Source organism: Symphalangus syndactylus, chromosome 20 (assembly GCF_028878055.3).
Source record: "Symphalangus syndactylus isolate Jambi chromosome 20, NHGRI_mSymSyn1-v2.1_pri, whole genome shotgun sequence".
In the NCBI taxonomy this organism is placed as follows: domain Eukaryota; kingdom Metazoa; phylum Chordata; class Mammalia; order Primates; family Hylobatidae; genus Symphalangus; species Symphalangus syndactylus.
Window position 1 is genome coordinate 32,204,796 of NC_072442.2, and position 19,954 is coordinate 32,224,749.

Here is a 19,954-nt window from a genome sequence, read left to right on the forward strand (position 1 = left end):
ACTGTTCAATCAAAAGGAAGCTTCAACTCTGTTAGTTGAATGTACACAACAGAAAGAAGTTTCACAGAATGCCTCTGTGTAGTTTTTATTTGGAGATATTCCTTTTTCCACTGTAGGACCCTTAGCGCTCTGAATGTGCCCTTGCAGTTTCTACAGAAAGAGTGATTCAGAACTGCTCAATCAAAAGTATGCTTTAACTCTCTTAGTTGAATGCACAAAACAGAAAGAAGTTTCACAGAATGCTTCTGTGTAGTTTTGATTTGAAGATATTCCTTTTTCCACTATAGGCCACATAGCGTTCAGAATGTCCACTTGCAGTTTCTACAGAAGGTGGGTTTCAAAACTGCTCAATCAAAAGTATGCTTCAACTCTGTTAGTTGAATGTACACAACAGAAAGAATTTTCACAGAATTCTTCTGTGTAGTTTTCATTTGGAGATATCCCTTTTTCCACTATAGGCCCCTTAGCGATCAGAATGTACACATGCAGTTTCTACAGAAAGAGTGTTTCAGAACTGCTCAATCAAAAGTAAGCTTAAACTCTCTTAGTTGAATGCACAGAACAGAAAGAAGTTTCACAGACTGCTTCTGTGTAGTTTTTATTTGAAGACATTCGTTTTTCCACTGTAGGCCCCAAAGCGTTCCGAATGTCCACTTGCAGTTTCTACAGAAAGAGTGTTTCAGAACTGCTCAATCAAATGTACGCTTCAACTCTGCTAGTTGAATGCACAGAACAGATGGAAGTTTCACAGAATGCTTCTGTGTAGTTTTTATTTGGAGATATTCCTCTTTCCACGGTAGGACACTTAGCCCTCTGAATATGCCCTTGCAGTTCCTACAGAAAGAGTGATTCACAACTGCTCAATCAAAAGTATGCTTTAACTCTGTTAGTTGAATGCACAGAACAGAAAGAAGTTTCACAGAATGCTTCTGTGTAGTTTTCTTTGGAAGATATTCCTTTTTCCACTGTAGGCCACATAGCGTTCAGAATGTCCACTTGCCGTTTCTACAGAAAGTGGGTTTCAGAACTGCTCAATCAAAAGTAAGCTTCAACTCTGTTAGGTGAAAGCACAGAACAGAAAGAAGTTTCACAGAATGCTTCTGTGTAGTTTTTATTGGAAGATATTCCTTTTTCCACTCTAGGCCCCTTAGCTCTCTGAATGTCCACTTGCAGTTTCTACAGAAAGAGTGTTTCAGAACTGCTGAATCAAAAGTAAGCATCAATTCTGTTAGTTCAATGTACAGAACCGAAAGATGTTTCACAGAATGCTTCTGTGTAGTTTTTGTTTGGAGATATTCCTTTTTCTACTCTAGGCCCCTTAGCACTCAGAATGTCCACTGGCAGTTTCTACAGAAAGAGTGTTTCACAACTGCTCATTCAAAGGTAAGCTTCAACTCTGTTAGTTGAATGGAGAGAACAGAAAGATGCTTCACCGAATGCTTCTGTGTAGTTTTTATTTGAAGATATTCCTTTTTCCACTGTTGGCCCCTTAGCTCTCCGAATGTCCCCTTGCAGTTTCTATAGAAAGAGTGTTTCAGAATCGCAGTATCAAAAGTAAGCATCAATTCTGTTAGTTCAATGTACAGAACAGAAAGATGTTTCACAGAATGCTTCTGGGTAGTTTTTATTTGGAGATATTCCTTTTTCTACCCTAGGCCCCTTAGCGTTCGGAATGTCCACCTGCAGTTTCTACAGAAATGATGTTTCAGAACTCCTCATTCAAAAGTGTGCTTTAACCCTGTTAGTTGAATGCACAGAACAGAAAGAAGTTTCACAGAATGCTTTTGTGTAGTTTTTATTTGATGATATTCCCTTTTCCGTATAGGCCCCTTTGCGATCCGAATGTCCACTTGTAGTTTCCACAGAAAGAGTGTTTCAGAACTGCTCAGTCAAAAGTAAGCTTCAACTCTGTTAGTTGAACGCACAGAACAGAAAGTAGATTGACAGAATGCTTCTCTGTAGTTTTGATTTGAAGACATTACATTTTCCACTATAGGCCCCAAAGTGTTCCGAATGTCCACTTGCAGTTTCCACAGAAAGAGTGTTTCAGAACTGCTCAATCAAATGTAAGATTCAACTCTGTTATTTGAATGCACAGAACAGAAAGAAGTTTCACAGAAGGCTTCTGTATAGTTTTATTTGAAGATATTACTTTTTCCACTATAGCCCCCTTAGCGCTCCTAATGTCCAATTGCAGTTTCTATTGAAAGAGTGTTTCAGAACTGTTCAATCAAAAGGAAGCTTCAACTCTGTTAGTTGAATGTACACAACAGAAAGAAGTTTCACAGAATGCCTCTGTGTAGTTTTTATTTGGAGATATTCCTTTTTCCACTGTAGGACCCTTAGCGCTCTGAATGTGCCCTTGCAGTTTCTACAGAAAGAGTGATTCAGAACTGCTCAATCAAAAGTATGCTTTAACTCTCTTAGTTGAATGCACAAAACAGAAAGAAGTTTCACAGAATGCTTCTGTGTAGTTTTGATTTGAAGATATTCCTTTTTCCACTATAGGCCACATAGCGTTCAGAATGTCCACTTGCAGTTTCTACAGAAGGTGGGTTTCAAAACTGCTCAATCAAAAGTATGCTTCAACTCTGTTAGGTAAAAGCACAGAACGGAAAGAATTTTCACAGAATTCTTCTGTGTAGTTTTCATTTGGAGATATCCCTTTTTCCACTATAGGCCCCTTAGCGATCAGAATGTCCACATGCAGTTTCTACAGAAAGAGTGTTTCAGAACTGCTCAATCAAAAGTAAGCTTAAACTCTCTTAGTTGAATGCACAGAACAGAAAGAAGTTTCACAGACTGCTTCTGTGTAGTTTTTATTTGAAGACATTCGTTTTTCCACTGTAGGCCCCAAAGCGTTCCGAATGTCCACTTGCAGTTTCTACAGAAAGAGTGTTTCAGAACTGCTCAATCAAATGTACGCTTCAACTCTGCTAGTTGAATGCACAGAACAGATGGAAGTTTCACAGAATGCTTCTGTGTAGTTTTTATTTGGAGATATTCCTCTTTCCACGGTAGGACACTTAGCCCTCTGAATATGCCCTTGCAGTTCCTACAGAAAGAGTGATTCAGAACTGCTCAATCAAAAGTATGCTTTAACTCTGTTAGTTGAATGCACAGAACAGAAAGAAGTTTCACAGAATGCTTCTGTGTAGTTTTCTTTGGAAGATATTCCTTTTTCCACTGTAGGCCACATAGCATTCAGAATGTCCACTTGCAGTTTCTACAGAAAGTGGGTTTCAGAACTGCTCAATCAAAAGTAAGCTTCAACTCTGTTAGGTGAAAGCACAGAACAGAAAGAAGTTTCACAGAGTGCTTCTGTGTAGTTTTTATTTGAAGATATTCCTTTTTCCACTCTAGGCCCCTTAGCTCTCTGAATGTCCACTTGCAGTTTCTACAGAAAGAGTGTTTCAGAGCTGCTGAATCAAAAGTAAGCATCAATTCTGTTAGTTCAATGTACAGAACCGAAAGATGTTTCACAGAATGCTTCTGTGTAGTTTTTGTTTGGAGATATTCCTTTTTCTACTCTAGGCCCCTTAGCACTCAGAATGTCCACTGGCAGTTTCTACAGAAAGAGTGTTTCACAACTGCTCATTCAAAGGTAAGCTTCAACTCTGTTAGTTGAAAGGAGAGAACAGAAAGATGCTTCACCGAATGCTTCTGTGTAGTTTTTATTTGAAGATATTCCTTTTTCCACTGTAGGCCCCTTAGCTCTCCGAATGTCCCCTTGCAGTTTCTATAGAAAGAGTGTTTTAGAATCGCAGTATCAAAAGTAAGCATCAATTCTGTTAGTTCAATGTACAGAACAGAAAGATGTATCACAGAATGCTTCTGGGTAGTTTTTATGTGGAGATATTCCTTTTTCTACCCTAGGCCCCTTAGCTTTCGGAATGTCCACCTGCAGGTTCTACAGAAATGATGTTTCAGAACTCCTCATTCAAAAGTGTGCTTTAACCCTGTTAGTTGAATGCACACAACAGAAAGAAGTTTCACAGAATGCTTTTGTGTAGTTTTTATTTGATGATATTCCCTTTTCCCGTATAGGCCCCTTTGCCATCCGAATGTCCACTTGTAGTTTCCACAGAAAGAGTGTTTCAGAACTGCTCAGTCAAAAGTAAGCTTAAACTCTGTTAGTTGAACGCACAGAACAGAAAGAAGATTGACAGAATGCTTCTCTGTAGTTTTGATTTGAAGACATTACATTTTCGACTATAGGCCCCGAAGTTTTCCGAATGTCCACTTGCAGTTTCCACAGAAAGAGTGTTTCAGAACTGCTCAATCAAATGTAAGATTCAACTCTGTTATTTGAATGCACAGAACAGAAAGAAGTTTCACAGAAAGCTTCTGTATAGTTTTATTTGAAGATATTACTTTTTCCACTATAGCCCCCTTAGCGCTCCTAATGTCCAATTGCAGTTTCTATTGAAAGAGTGTTTCAGAACTGTTCAATCAAAAGGAAGCTTCAACTCTGTTAGTTGAATGTACACAACAGAAAGAAGTTTCACAGAATGCCTCTGTGTAGTTTTTATTTGGAGATATTCCTTTTTCCACTGTAGGACCCTTAGCGCTCTGAATGTGCCCTTGCAGTTTCTACAGAAAGAGTGATTCAGAACTGCTCAATCAAAAGTATGCTTTAACTCTCTTAGTTGAATGCACAAAACAGAAAGAAGTTTCACAGAATGCTTCTGTGTAGTTTTGATTTGAAGATATTCCTTTTTCCACTATAGGCCACATAGCGTTCAGAATGTCCACTTGCAGTTTCTACAGAAGGTGGGTTTCAAAACTGCTCAATCAAAAGTATGCTTCAACTCTGTTAGTTGAATGTACACAACAGAAAGAATTTTCACAGAATTCTTCTGTGTAGTTTTCATTTGGAGATATCCCTTTTTCCACTATAGGCCCCTTAGCGATCAGAATGTACACATGCAGTTTCTACAGAAAGAGTGTTTCAGAACTGCTCAATCAAAAGTAAGCTTAAACTCTCTTAGTTGAATGCACAGAATAGAAAGAAGTTTCACAGACTGCTTCTGTGTAGTTTTTATTTGAAGACATTCGTTTTTCCACTGTGGGCCCCTAAGCGTTCCGAATGTCCACTTGCAGTTTCTACAGAAAGAGTGTTTCAGAACTGCTCAATCAAATGTACGCTTCAACTCTGCTAGTTGAATGCACAGAACAGATGGAAGTTTCACAGAATGCTTCTGTGTAGTTTTTATTTGGAGATATTCCTCTTTCCACGGTAGGACACTTAGCCCTCTGAATATGCCCTTGCAGTTCCTACAGAAAGAGTGATTCAGAACTGCTCAATCAAAAGTATGCTTTAACTCTGTTAGTTGAATGCACAGAACAGAAAGAAGTTTCACAGAATGCTTCTGTGTAGTTTTCTTTGGAAGATATTCCTTTTTCCACTGTAGGCCACATAGCGTTCAGAATGTCCACTTGCAGTTTCTACAGAAAGTGGGTTTCAGAACTGCTCAATCAAAAGTAAGCTTCAACTCTGTTAGGTGAAAGCACAGAACAGAAAGAAGTTTCACAGAATGCTTCTGTGTAGTTTTTATTTGAAGATATTCCTTTTTCCACTGTAGGCCCCTTAGCTCTCCGAATGTCCCCTTGCAGTTTCTAAAGAAAGAGTGTTTCAGAATCGCAGTATCAAAAGTAAGCATCAATTCTGCTAGTTCAATGTACAGAACAGAAAGATGTTTCACCGAATGCTTCTGGGTAGTTTTTATTTGGAGATATTCCTTTTTCTACCCTAGGCCCCTTAGCGTTTGGAATGTCCACCTGCAGTTTCTACAGAAATGATGTTTCAGAACTCCTCATTCAAAAGTGTGCTTTAACCCTGTTAGTTGAATGCACAGAACAGAAAGAAGTTTCACAGAATGCTTTTGTGTAGTTTTTATTTGATGATATTCCCTTTTCCCCTATAGGCCCCTTTGCGATCCGAATGTCCACTTGTAGTTTCCACAGAAAGAGTGTTTCAGAACTGCTCAGTCAAAAGTAAGCTTCAACTCTGTTAGTTGAACGCACAGAACAGAAAGAAGATTGACAGAATGCTTCTCTGTAGTTTTGATTTGAAGACATTACATTTTCCACTATAGGCCCCAAAGTGTTCCGAATGTCCACTTGCAGTTTCCACAGAAAGAGTGTTTCAGAACTGCTCAATCAAATGTAAGATTCAACTCTGTTATTTGAATGCACAGAACAGAAAGAAGTTTCACAGAAGGGTTCTGTATAGTTTTATTTGAAGATATTACTTTTTCCACTATAGCCCCCTTAGCGCTCCTAATGTCCAATTGCAGTTTCTATTGAAAGAGTGTTTCAGAACTGTTCAATCAAAAGGAAGCTTCAACTCTGTTAGTTGAATGTACACAACAGAAAGAAGTTTCACAGAATGCCTCTGTGTAGTTTTTATTTGGAGATATTCCTTTTTCCACTGTAGGACCCTTAGCGCTCTGAATGTGCCCTTGCAGTTTCTACAGAAAGAGTGATTCAGAACTGCTCAATCAAAAGTATGCTTTAACTCTCTTAGTTGAATGCACAAAACAGACAGAAGTTTCACAGAATGCTTCTGTGTAGTTTTGATTTGAAGATATTCCTTTTTCCACTATAGGCCATATAGCGTTCAGAATGTCCACTTGCAGTTTCTACAGAAGGTGGGTTTCAAAACTGCTCAATCAAAAGTATGCCTCAACACTGTTAGGTAAACGCACAGAATGGAAAGAATTTTCACAGAATTCTTCTGTGTAGTTTTCATTTGGAGACATCCCTTTTTCCACTATAGGCCCCTTAGCGATCAGAATGTCCACATGCAGTTTCTACAGAAAGAGTGTTTCAGAACTGCTCAATCAAAAGTAAGCTTAAACTCTCTTAGTTGAATGCACAGAACAGAAAGAAGTTTCACAGACTGCTTCTGTGTAGTTTTTATTTGAAGACATTCGTTTTTCCACTGTAGGCCCCAAAGCGTTCCGAATGTCCACTTGCAGTTTCTACAGAAAGAGTGTTTCAGAACTGCTCAATCAAATGTTCGCTTCAACTCTGCTAGTTGAATGCACAGAACAGATGGAAGTTTCACAGAATGCTTCTGTGTAGTTTTTATTTGGACATATTCCTCTTTCCACGGTAGGACACTTAGCCCTCTGAATATGCCCTTGCAGTTCCTACAGAAAGAGTGATTCAGAACTGCTCAATCAAAAGTATGCTTTAACTCTGTTAGTTGAATGCACAGAACCGAAAGAAGTTTCACAGAATGCTTCTGTGTAGTTTTCTTTTAAAGATATTCCTTTTTCCACTGTAGGCCACATAGCGTTCAGAATGTCCACTTGCAGTTTCTACAGAAAGTGGGTTTCAGAACTGCTCAATCAAAAGTAAGCTTCAACTCTGTTAGGTGAAAGCACAGAACAGAAAGAAGTTTCACAGAATGCTTCTGTGTAGTTTTTATTTGAAGATATTCCTTTTTCCACTCTAGGCCCCTTAGCTCTCTGAATGTCCACTTGCAGTTTCTACAGAAAGAGTGTTTCAGAACTGCTGAATCAAAAGTAAGCATCAATTCTGTTAGTTCAATGTACAGAACCGCAAGATGTTTCACAGAATGCTTCTGTGTAGTTTTTGTTTGGAGATATTCCTTTTTCTACTCTAGGCCCCTTAGCACTCAGAATGTCCACTGGCAGTTTCTACAGAAAGAGTGTTTCACAACTGCTCATTCAAAGGTAAGCTTCAACTCTGTTAGTTGAATGGAGAGAACAGAAAGATGCTTCACCGAATGCTTCTGTGTAGTTTTTATTTGAAGATATTCCTTTTTCCACTGTAGGCCCCTTAGCTCTCCGAATGTCCCCTTGCAGTTTCTATAGAAAGAGTGTTTCAGAATCACAGTATCAAAAGTAAGCATCAATTCTGTTAGTTCAATGTACAGAACAGAAAGATGTTTCACAGAATGCTTCTGGGTAGTTTTTATTTGGAGATATTCCTTTTTCTACCCTAGGCCCCTTAGCGTTCGGAATGTCCACCTGCAGTTTCTACAGAAATGATGTTTCAGAACTCCTCATTCATAAGTGTGCTTTAACACTGTTAGTTGAATGCACAGAACAGAAAGAAGTTTCACAGAATGCTTTTGTGTAGTTTTTATTTGATGATATTCCCTTTTCCGTATAGGCCCCTTTGCGATCCGAATGTCCACTTGTAGTTTCCACAGAAAGAGTGTTTCAGAACTGCTCAGTCAAAAGTAAGCTTCAACTCTGTTAGTTGAACGCACAGAACAGAAAGAAGATTGACAGAATGCTTCTCTGTAGTTTTGATTTGAAGACATTACATTTTCCACTATAGGCCCCGAAGTGTTCCGAATGTCCACTTGCAGTTTCCACAGAAAGAGTGTTTCAGAACTGCTCAATCAAATGTAAGATTCAACTCTGTTATTTGAATGCACAGAACAGAAAGAAGTTTCACAGAAGGCTTCTGTATAGTTTTATTTGAAGATATTACTTTTTCCACTATAGCCCCCTTAGCGCTCCTAATGTCCAATTGCAGTTTCTATTGAAAGAGTGTTTCAGAACTGTTCAATCAAAAGGAAACTTCAACTCTGTTAGTTGAATGTACACAACAGAAAGAAGTTTCACAGAATGCCTCTGTGTAGTTTTTATTTGGAGATATTCCTTTTTCCACTGTAGGACCCTTAGCGCTCTGAATGTGCCCTTGCAGTTTCTACAGAAAGAGTGATTCAGAACTGCTCAATCAAAAGTATGCTTTAACTCTCTTAGTTGAATGCACAAAACAGAAAGAAGTTTCACAGAATGCTTCTGTGTAGTTTTGATTTGAAGATATTCCTTTTTCCACTATAGGCCACATAGCGTTCAGAATGTCCACTTGCAGTTTCTACAGAAGGTGGGTTTCAAAACTGCTCAATCAAAAGTATGCTTCAACTCCGTTAGGTAAAAGCACAGAACGGAAAGAATTTTCACAGAATTCTTCTGTGTAGTTTTCATTTGGAGATATCCCTTTTTCCACTATAGGCCCCTTAGCGATCAGAATGTCCACATGCAGTTTCTACAGAAAGAGTGTTTCAGAACTGCTCAATCAAAAGTAAGCTTAAACTCTCTTAGTTGAATGCACAGAACAGAAAGAAGTTTCACAGACTGCTTCTGTGTAGTTTTTATTTGAAGACATTCGTTTTTCCACTGTAGGCCCCAAAGCGTTCCGAATGTCCACTTGCAGTTTCTACAGAAAGAGTGTTTCAGAACTGCTCAATCAAATGTACGCTTCAACACTGCTAGTTGAATGCACAGAACAGATGGAAGTTTCACAGAATGCTTCTGTGTAGTTTTTATTTGGAGATATTCCTCTTTCCACGGTAGGACACTTAGCCCTCTGAATATGCCCTTGCAGTTCCTACAGAAAGAGTGATTCAGAACTGCTCAATCAAAAGTATGCTTTAACTCTGTTAGTTGAATGCACAGAACAGAAAGAAGTTTCACAGAATGCTTCTGTGTAGTTTTCTTTTGAAGATATTCCTTTTTCCACTGTAGGCCACATAGCGTTCAGAATGTCCACTTGCAGGTTCTACAGAAAGTGGGTTTCAGAACTGCTCAATCAAAAGTAAGCTTCAACTCTGTTAGGTGAAAGCACAGAACAGAAAGAAGTTTCACAGAATGCTTCTGTGTAGTTTTTATTTGAAGATATTCCTTTTTCCACTCTAGGCCCCTTAGCTCTCTGAATGTCCACTGGCAGTTTCTACAGAAAGAGTGTTTCAGAACTGCTGAATCAAAAGTAAGCATCAATTCTGTTAGTTCAATGTACAGAACAGAAAGATGTTTCACAGAATGCTTCTGTGTAGTTTTTGTTTGGAGATATTCCTTTTTCTACTCTAGGCCCCTTAGCACTCAGAATGTCCACTGGCAGTTTCTACAGAAAGAGTGTTTCACAACTGCTCATTCAAAGGTAAGCTTCAACTCTGTTAGTTGAATGGAGAGAACAGAAAGATGCTTCACCGAATGCTTCTGTGTAGTTTTTATTTGAAGATATTCCTTTTTCCACTGTAGGCCCCTTAGCTCTCCGAATGTCCCCTTGCAGTTTCTATAGAAAGAGTGTTTCAGAATCGCAGTATCAAAAGTAAGCATCAATTCTGTTAGTTCAATGTACAGAACAGAAAGATGTTTCACAGAATGCTTCTGGGTAGTTTTTATTTGGAGATATTCCTTTTTCTACCCTAGGCCCCTTAGCGTTCGGAATGTCCACCTGCAGTTTCTACAGAAATGATGTTTCAGAACTCCTCATTCAAAAGTGTGCTTTAACCCTGTTAGTTGAATGCACAGAACAGAAAGAAGTTTCACAGAATGCTTTTGTGTAGTTTTTATTTGATGATATTCCCTTTTCCCGTATAGGCCCCTTTGCGATCCGAATGTCCACTTGTAGTTTCCACAGAAAGAGTGTTTCAGAACTGCTCAGTCAAAAGTAAGCTTAAACTCTGTTAGTTGAACGCACAGAACAGAAAGAAGATTGACAGAATGCTTCTCTGTAGTTTTGATTTGAAGACATTACATTTTCCACTATAGGCCCCAAAGTGTTCCGAATGTCCACTTGCAGTTTCCACAGAAAGAGTGTTTCAGAACTGCTCAATCAAATGTAAGATTCAACTCTGTTATTTGAATGCACAGAACAGAAAGAAGTTTCACAGAAGGCTTCTGTATAGTTTTATTTGAAGATATTACTTTTTCCACTATAGCCCCCTTAGCGCTCCTAATGTCCAATTGCAGTTTCTATTGAAAGAGTGTTTCAGAACTGTTCAATCAAAAGGAAGCTTCAACTCTGTTAGTTGAATGTACACAACAGAAAGAAGTTTCACAGAATGCCTCTGTGTAGTTTTTATTTGGAGATATTCCTTTTTCCACTGTAGGACCCTTAGCGCTCTGAATGTGCCCTTGCAGTTTCTACAGAAAGAGTGATTCAGAACTGCTCAATCAAAAGTATGCTTTAACTCTCTTAGTTGAATGCACAAAACAGAAAGAAGTTTCACAGAATGCTTCTGTGTAGTTTTGATTTGAAGATATTACTTTTTCCACTATAGGCCACATAGCGTTCAGAATGTCCACTTGCAGTTTCTACAGAAGGTGGGTTTCAAAACTGCTCAATCAAAAGTATGCTTCAACTCTGTTAGGTAAAAGCACAGAACGGAAAGAATTTTCACAGAATTCTTCTGTGTAGTTTTCATTTGGAGATATCCCTTTTTCCATTATAGGCCCCTTAGCGATCAGAATGTCCACATGCAGTTTCTACAGAAAGAGTGTTTCAGAACTGCTCAATCAAAAGTAAGCTTAAACTCTCTTAGTTGAATGCACAGAACAGAAAGAAGTTTCACAGACTGCTTCTGTGTAGTTTTTATTTGAAGACATTCGTTTTTCCACTGTAGGCCCCAAAGCGTTCCGAATGTCCACTTGCAGTTTCTACAGAAAGAGTGTTTCAGAACTGCTCAATCAAATGTACGCTTCAACTCTGCTAGTTGAATGCACAGAACAGATGGAAGTTTCACAGAATGCTTCTGTGTAGTTTTTATTTGGAGATATTCCTCTTTCCACGGTAGGACACTTAGCCCTCTGAATATGCCGTTGCAGTTCCTACAGAAAGAGTGATTCAGAACTGCTCAATCAAAAGTATGCTTTAACTCTGTTAGTTGAATGCACAGAACAGAAAGAAGTTTCACAGAATGCTTCTGTGTAGTTTTCTTTTGAAGATATTCCTTTTTCCACTGTAGGCCACATAGCGTTCAGAATGTCCACTTGCCGTTTCTACAGAAAGTGGGTTTCAGAACTGCTCAATCAAAAGTAAGCTTCAACTCTGTTAGGTGAAAGCACAGAACAGAAAGAAGTTTCACAGAATGCTTCTGTGTAGTTTTTATTTGAAGATATTCCTTTTTCCACTCTAGGCCCCTTAGCTCTCTGAATGTCCACTTGCAGTTTCTACAGAAAGAGTGTTTCAGAACTGCTGAATCAAAAGTAAGCATCAATTCTGTTAGTTCAATGTACAGAACCGAAAGATGTTTCACAGAATGCTTCTGTGTAGTTTTTGTTAGGAGATATTCCTTTTTCTACTCTAGGCCCCTTAGCACTCAGAATGTCCACTGGCAGTTTCTACAGAAAGAGTGTTTCACAACTGCTCATTCAAAGGTAAGCTTCAACTCTGTTAGTTGAATGGAGAGAACAGAAAGATGCTTCACCGAATGCTTCTGTGTAGTTTTTATTTGAAGATATTCCTTTTTCCACTGTAGGCCCCTTAGCTCTCCGAATGTCCCCTTGCAGTTTCTATAGAAAGAGTGTTTCAGAATCGCAGTATCAAAAGTAAGCATCAATTCTGTTAGTTCAATGTACAGAACAGAAAGATGTTTCACAGAATGCTTCTGGGTAGTTTTTATTTGGAGATATTCCTTTTTCTACCCTAGGCCCCTTAGCGTTCGGAATGTCCACCTGCAGTTTCTACAGAAATGATGTTTCAGAACTCCTCATTCAAAAGTGTGCTTTAACCCTGTTAGTTGAATGCACAGAACAGAAAGAAGTTTCACAGAATGCTTTTGTGTAGTTTTTATTTGATGATATTCCCTTTTCCCGTATAGGCCCCTTTGCGATCCGAATGTCCACTTGTAGTTTCCACAGAAAGAGGGTTTCAGAACTGCTCAGTCAAAAGTAAGCTTCAAATCTGTTAGTTGAACGCACAGAACAGAAAGAAGATTGACAGAATGCTTCTCTGTAGTTTTGATTTGAAGACATTACATTTTCCACTATAGGCCCCAAAGTGTTCCGAATGTCCACTTGCAGTTTCCACAGAAAGAGTGTTTCAGAACTGCTCAATCAAATGTAAGATTCAACTCTGTTATTTGAATGCACAGAACAGAAAGAAGTTTCACAGAAGGCTTCTGTATAGTTTTATTTGAAGATATTACTTTTTCCACTATAGCCCCCTTAGCGCTCCTAATGTCCAATTGCAGTTTCTATTGAAAGAGTGTTTCAGAACTGTTCAATCAAAAGGAAGCTTCATCTCTGTTAGTTGAATGTCCACAACAGAAAGAAGTTTCACAGAATGCCTCTGTGTAGTTTTTATTTGGAGATATTCCTTTTTCCACTGTAGGACCCTTAGCGCTCTGAATGTGCCCTTGCAGTTTCTACAGAAAGAGTGATTCAGAACTGCTCAATCAAAAGTATGCCTTAACTCTCTTAGTTGAATGCACAAAACAGAAAGAAGTTTCACAGAATGCTTCTGTGTAGTTTTGATTTGAAGATATTCCTTTTTCCACTATAGGCCACATAGCGTTCAGAATGTCCACTTGCAGTTTCTACAGAAGGTGGGTTTCAAAACTGCTCAATCAAAAGTATGCTTCAACTCTGTTAGGTAAAAGCACAGAACGGAAAGAATTTTCACAGAATTCTTCTGTGTAGTTTTCATTTGGAGATATCCCTTTTTCCACTATAGGCCCCTTAGCGATCAGAATGTCCACATGCAGTTTCTACAGAAAGAGTGTTTCAGAACTGCTCAATCAAAAGTAAGCTTAAACTCTCTTAGTTGAATGCACAGAACAGAAAGAAGTTTCACAGACTGCTTCTGTGTAGTTTTTATTTGAAGACATTCGTTTTTCCACTGTAGGCCCCAAAGCGTTCCGAATGTCCACTTGCAGTTTCTACAGAAAGAGTGTTTCAGAACTGCTCAATCAAATGTACGCTTCAACACTGCTAGTTGAATGCACAGAACAGATGGAAGTTTCACAGAATGCTTCTGTGTAGTTTTTATTTGGAGATATTCCTCTTTCCACGGTAGGACACTTAGCCCTCTGAATATGCCCTTGCAGTTCCTACAGAAAGAGTGATTCAGAACTGCTCAATCAAAAGTATGCTTTAACTCTGTTAGTTGAATGCACAGAACAGAAAGAAGTTTCACAGAATGCTTCTGTGTAGTTTTCTTTTGAAGATATTCCTTTTTCCACTGTAGGCCACATAGCGTTCAGAATGTCCACTTGCAGGTTCTACAGAAAGTGGGTTTCAGAACTGCTCAATCAAAAGTAAGCTTCAACTCTGTTAGGTGAAAGCACAGAACAGAAAGAAGTTTCACAGAATGCTTCTGTGTAGTTTTTATTTGAAGATATTCCTTTTTCCACTCTAGGCCCCTTAGCTCTCTGAATGTCCACTGGCAGTTTCTACAGAAAGAGTGTTTCAGAACTGCTGAATCAAAAGTAAGCATCAATTCTGTTAGTTCAATGTACAGAACAGAAAGATGTTTCACAGAATGCTTCTGTGTAGTTTTTGTTTGGAGATATTCCTTTTTCTACTCTAGGCCCCTTAGCACTCAGAATGTCCACTGGCAGTTTCTACAGAAAGAGTGTTTCACAACTGCTCATTCAAAGGTAAGCTTCAACTCTGTTAGTTGAATGGAGAGAACAGAAAGATGCTTCACCGAATGCTTCTGTGTAGTTTTTATTTGAAGATATTCCTTTTTCCACTGTAGGCCCCTTAGCTCTCCGAATGTCCCCTTGCAGTTTCTATAGAAAGAGTGTTTCAGAATCGCAGTATCAAAAGTAAGCATCAATTCTGTTAGTTCAATGTACAGAACAGAAAGATGTTTCACAGAATGCTTCTGGGTAGTTTTTATTTGGAGATATTCCTTTTTCTACCCTAGGCCCCTTAGCGTTCGGAATGTCCACCTGCAGTTTCTACAGAAATGATGTTTCAGAACTCCTCATTCAAAAGTGTGCTTTAACCCTGTTAGTTGAATGCACAGAACAGAAAGAAGTTTCACAGAATGCTTTTGTGTAGTTTTTATTTGATGATATTCCCTTTTCCCGTATAGGCCCCTTTGCGATCCGAATGTCCACTTGTAGTTTCCACAGAAAGAGGGTTTCAGAACTGCTCAGTCAAAAGTAAGCTTCAACTCTGTTAGTTGAACGCACAGAACAGAAAGAAGATTGACAGAATGCTTCTCTGTAGTTTTGATTTGAAGACATTACATTTTCCACTATAGGCCCCAAAGTGTTCCGAATGTCCACTTGCAGTTTCCACAGAAAGAGTGTTTCAGAACTGCTCAATGAAATGTAAGATTCAACTCTGTTATTTGAATGCACAGAACAGAAAGAAGTTTCACAGAAGGCTTCTGTATAGTTTTATTTGAAGATATTACTTTTTCCACTATAGCCCCCTTAGCGCTCCTAATGTCCAATTGCAGTTTCTATTGAAAGAGTGTTTCAGAACTGTTCAATCCAAAGGAAACTTCAACTCTGTTAGTTGAATGTACACAACAGAAAGAAGTTTCACAGAATGCCTCTGTGTAGTTTTTATTTGGAGATATTCCTTTTTCCACTGTAGGACCCTTAGCGCTCTGAATGTGCCCTTGCAGTTTCTACAGAAAGAGTGATTCAGAACTGCTCAATCAAAAGTATGCTTTAACTCTCTTAGTTGAATGCACAAAACAGAAAGAAGTTTCACAGAATGCTTCTGTGTAGTTTTGATTTGAAGATATTCCTTTTTCCACTATAGGCCACATAGCGTTCAGAATGTCCACTTGCAGTTTCTACAGAAGGTGGGTTTCAAAACTGCTCAATCAAAAGTATGCTTCAACTCTGTTAGGTAAAAGCACAGAACGGAAAGAATTTTCACAGAATTCTTCTGTGTAGTTTTCATTTGGAGATATCCCTTTTTCCACTATAGGCCCCTTAGCGATCAGAATGTCCACATGCAGTTTCTACAGAAAGAGTGTTTCAGAACTGCTCAATCAAAAGTAAGCTTAAACTCTCTTAGTTGAATGCACAGAACAGAAAGAAGTTTCACAGACTGCTTCTGTGTAGTTTTTATTTGAAGACATTCGTTTTTCCACTGTAGGCCCCAAAGCGTTCCGAATGTCCACTTGCAGTTTCTACAGAAAGAGTGTTTCAGAACTGCTCAATCAAATGTACGCTTCAACTCTGCTAGTTGAATGCACAGAACAGATGGAAGTTTCACAGAATTCTTCTGTGTAGTTTTAATTTGGAGATATTCCTCTTTCCACGGTAGGACACTTAGCCCTCTGAATATGCCGTTGCAGTTCCTACAGAAAGAGTGATTCAGAACTGCTCAATCAAAAGTATGCTTTAACTCTGTTAGTTGAATGCACAGAACAGAAAGAAGTTTCACAGAATGCTTCTGTGTAGTTTTCTTTTGAAGATATTCCTTTTTCCACTGTAGGCCACATAGCGTTCAGAATGTCCACTTGCCGTTTCTACAGAAAGTGGGTTTCAGAACTGCTCAATCAAAAGTAAGCTTCAACTCTGTTAGGTGAAAGCACAGAACAGAAAGAAGTTTCACAGAATGCTTCTGTGTAGTTTTTATTTGAAGATATTCCTTTTTCCACTCTAGGCCCCTTAGCTCTCTGAATGTCCACTTGCAGTTTCTACAGAAAGAGTGTTTCAGAACTGCTGAATCAAAAGTAAGCATCAATTCTGTTAGTTCAATGTACAGAACCGAAAGATGTTTCACAGAATGCTTCTGTGTAGTTTTTGTTTGGAGATATTCCTTTTTCTACTCTAGGCCCCTTAGCACTCAGAATGTCCACTGGCAGTTTCTACAGAAAGAGTGTTTCACAACTGCTCATTCAAAGGTAAGCTTCAACTCTGTTAGTTGAATGGAGAGAACAGAAAGATGCTTCACCGAATGCTTCTGTGTAGTTTTTATTTGAAGATATTCCTTTTTCCACTGTAGGCCCCTTAGCTCTCCGAATGTCCCCTTGCAGTTTCTATAGAAAGAGTGTTTCAGAATCGCAGTATAAAAAGTAAGCATCAATTCTGTTAGTTCAATGTACAGAACAGAAAGATGTTTCACAGAATGCTTCTGGGTAGTTTTTATTTGGAGATATTCCTTTTTCTACCCTAGGCCCCTTAGCGTTCGGAATGTCCACCTGCAGTTTCTACAGAAATGATGTTTCAGAACTCCTCATTCAAAAGTGTGCTTTAACCCTGTTAGTTGAATGCACAGAACAGAAAGAAGTTTCACAGAATGCTTTTGTGTAGTTTTTATTGATGATATTCCCTTTTCCCGTATAGGCCCCTTTGCGATCCGAATGTCCACTTGTAGTTTCCACAGAAAGAGGGTTTCAGAACTGCTCAGTCAAAAGTAAGCTTCAACTCTGTTAGTTGAACGCACAGAACAGAAAGAAGATTGACAGAATGCTTCTCTGTAGTTTTGATTTGAAGACATTACATTTTCCACTATAGGCCCCAAAGTGTTCCGAATGTCCACTTGCAGTTTCCACAGAAAGAGTGTTTCAGAACTGCTCAATGAAATGTAAGATTCAACTCTGTTATTTGAATGCACAGAACAGAAAGAAGTTTCACAGAAGGCTTCTGTATAGTTTTATTTGAAGATATTACTTTTTCCACTATAGCCCCCTTAGCGCTCCTAATGTCCAATTGCAGTTTCTATTGAAAGAGTGTTTCAGAACTGTTCAATCAAAAGGAAGCTTCAACTCTGTTAGTTGAATGTACACAACAGAAAGAAGTTTCACAGAATGCCTCTGTGTAGTTTTTATTTGGAGATATTCCTTTTTCCACTGTAGGACCCTTAGCGCTCTGAATGTGCCCTTGCAGTTTCTACAGAAAGAGTGATTCAGAACTGCTCAATCAAAAGTATGCTTTAACTCTCTTAGTTGAATGCACAAAACAGAAAGAAGTTTCACAGAATGCTTCTGTGTAGTTTTGATTTGAAGATATTCCTTTTTCCACTATAGGCCACATAGCGTTCAGAATGTCCACTTGCAGTTTCTACAGAAGGTGGGTTTCAAAACTGCTCAATCAAAAGTATGCTTCAACTCTGTTAGGTAAAAGCACAGAACGGAAAGAATTTTCACAGAATTCTTCTGTGTAGTTTTCATTTGGAGATATCCCTTTTTCCACTATAGGCCCCTTAGCGATCAGAATGTCCACATGCAGTTTCTACAGAAAGAGTGTTTCAGAACTGCTCAATCAAAAGTAAGCTTAAACTCTCTTAGTTGAATGCACAGAACAGAAAGAAGTTTCACAGACTGCTTCTGTGTAGTTTTTATTTGAAGACATTCGTTTTTCCACTGTAGGCCCCAAAGCGTTCCGAATGTCCAGTTGCAGTTTCTACAGAAAGAGTGTTTCAGAACTGCTCAATCAAATGTACGCTTCAACTCTGCTAGTTGAATGCACAGAACAGATGGAAGTTTCACAGAATGCTTCTGTGTAGTTTTAATTTGGAGATATTCCTCTTTCCACGGTAGGACACTTAACCCTGTGAATATGCCGTTGCAGTTCCTACAGAAAGAGTGATTCAGAACTGCTCAATCAAAAGTATGCTTTAACTCTGTTAGTTGAATGCACAGAACAGAAAGAAGTTTCACAGAATGCTTCTGTGTAGTTTTCTTTTGAAGATATTCCTTTTTCCACTGTAGGCCACATAGCGTTCAGAATGTCCACTTGCCGTTTCTACAGAAAGTGGGTTTCAGAACTGCTCAATCAAAAGTAAGCTTCAACTCTGTTAGGTGAAAGCACAGAACAGAAAGAAGTTTCACAGAATGCTTCTGTGTAGTTTTTATTTGAAGATATTCCTTTTTCCACTCTAGGCCCCTTAGCTCTCTGAATGTCCACTTGCAGTTTCTACAGAAAGAGTGTTTCAGAACTGCTGAATCAAAAGTAAGCATCAATTCTGTTAGTTCAATGTACAGAACCGAAAGATGTTTCACAGAATGCTTCTGTGTAGTTTTTGTTTGGAGATATTCCTTTTTCTACTCTAGGCCCCTTAGCACTCAGAATGTCCACTGGCAGTTTCTACAGAAAGAGTGTTTCACAACTGCTCATTCAAAGGTAAGCTTCAACTCTGTTAGTTGAATGGAGAGAACAGAAAGATGCTTCACCGAATGCTTCTGTGTAGTTTTTATTTGAAGATATTCCTTTTTCCACTGTAGGCCCCTTAGCTCTCCGAATGTCCCCTTGCAGTTTCTATAGAAAGAGTGTTTCAGAATCGCAGTATCAAAAGTAAGCATCAATTCTGTTAGTTCAATGTACAGAACAGAAAGATGTTTCACAGAATGCTTCTGGGTAGTTTTTATTTGGAGATATTCCTTTTTCTACCCTAGGCCCCTTAGCGTTCGGAATGTCCACCTGCAGTTTCTACAGAAATGATGTTTCAGAACTCCTCATTCAAAAGTGTGCTTTAACCCTGTTAGTTGAATGCACAGAACAGAAAGAAGTTTCACAGAATGCTTTTGTGTAGTTTTTATTTGATGATATTCCCTTTTCCCGTATAGGCCCCTTTGCGATCCGAATGTCCACTTGTAGTTTCCACAGAAAGAGGATTTCAGAACTGCTCAGTCAAAAGTAAGCTTCAAATCTGTTAGTTGAACGCACAGAACAGAAAGAAGATTGACAGAATGCTTCTCTGTAGTTTTGATTTGAAGACATTACATTTTCCACTATAGGCCCCAAAGTGTTCCGAATGTCCACTTGCAGTTTCCACAGAAAGAGTGTTTCAGAACTGCTCAATCAAATGTAAGATTCAACTCTGTTATTTGAATGCACAGAACAGAAAGAAGTTTCACAGAAGGCTTCTGTATAGTTTTATTTGAAGATATTACTTTTTCCACTATAGCCCCCTTAGCGCTCCTAATGTCCAATTGCAGTTTCTATTGAAAGAGTGTTTCAGAACTGTTCAATCAAAAGGAAGCTTCATCTCTGTTAGTTGAATGTCCACAACAGAAAGAAGTTTCACAGAATGCCTCTGTGTAGTTTTTATTTGGAGATATTCCTTTTTCCACTGTAGGACCCTTAGCGCTCTGAATGTGCCCTTGCAGTTTCTACAGAAAGAGTGATTCAGAACTGCTCAATCAAAAGTATGCTTTAACTCTCTTAGTTGAATGCACAAAACAGAAAGAAGTTTCACAGAATGCTTCTGTGTAGTTTTGATTTGAAGATATTCCTTTTTCCACTATAGGCCACATAGCGTTC